This window comes from Mizuhopecten yessoensis, unplaced genomic scaffold, assembly GCF_002113885.1.
Source record: "Mizuhopecten yessoensis strain PY_sf001 unplaced genomic scaffold, ASM211388v2 scaffold10325, whole genome shotgun sequence".
Classification (NCBI taxonomy): Eukaryota; Metazoa; Mollusca; class Bivalvia; order Pectinida; family Pectinidae; genus Mizuhopecten; species Mizuhopecten yessoensis.
In genome coordinates this window covers 6,109-7,145 of record NW_018408490.1, presented here as the reverse complement: position 1 = coordinate 7,145, position 1,037 = coordinate 6,109, and the positions used below count along the sequence as shown (strand labels likewise).

The 1,037-nt window shown below is 34.5% G+C and overlaps 1 protein-coding gene across 1 annotated transcript in view; it reads right to left on the bottom strand.

Moving 5' to 3' along the window:
• Positions 1-94, bottom strand: part of LOC110460126 (prolyl 4-hydroxylase subunit alpha-3-like) — a 24,560-nt gene extending 24,466 nt beyond the window's left edge. The window contains exon 1 of the mRNA XM_021512861.1: positions 79-94. The gene's annotated coding sequence lies outside the window, so the exon portion shown is untranslated. The remainder of the gene's footprint in view (positions 1-78) is intronic.
• Between the last annotated feature and the right edge of the window lie 943 nt (positions 95-1,037).

Here is a 1,037-nt window from a genome sequence, read left to right as displayed (position 1 = left end):
ATTACATAGACACTATACCTTAACATCTCCATTACAAAGACACTATACCTTAACATCTCCATTACATAGACACTATACCTTCACATCTCCATTACAAAGACACTATACCTTAACATCTCCATTACAAAGACACTATGCCTTAACATCTCCATTACATAGACACTTTACCTTCACATCTCCATTACGTAGACACTATGCCTTAACATCTCCATTACATAAATACTATACCTTAACATCTCCATTACCAAGACACTATACTTTCATATCTCCATTACATAGACATTTTACCTTCACATCTCCATTAAATAGACATTATACCTTAACATCTCCATTACATAGACACTGTACCTTCACATCTCCATTACATAGACACTATACCTTAACATCTCCATTATATAGACACTATACCTTCACATCTCCATTACATAGCCACTATAGCTTAACTTCTCAATTACATAGACACTGTACCTTAACATCTCCATTACAAAGACACTATGCCTTAACATCTCCATTACATAACCACTATACCTTCTTAACATCTCCATTACATAACCACTATCCCTTAACATCTCCATTATATCGACACTATACCTTCACATCTCAATTACATAGACACTGCACCTTAACATCTCCATTACATAACCACTATCCCTTAACATCTCCATTATATAGACACTATCCCTTCACATCTCCATTACATAGCCACTATAGCTTCTCCATTACAAAGACACTATACCTTAATCCATTACATAGCCACTATAGCTTCTCCATTACAAAGACACTATACTTTCACATCTCCATTACATAAACACTATACCTTCACATCTCAATTACATAGACACTGTACCTTCACATCTCCATTATATAGACACTATACCTTCTCCATTACATAGACACTATAGCTTAACATCTCCATTACATAAACACTATACCTTAACATGTCCATTACATAGACACTATATACTTTCACATCTCCATTACATAGATACTATACCTTCACATCTCCATTACATAACCACTATACCTTAACATCTCCC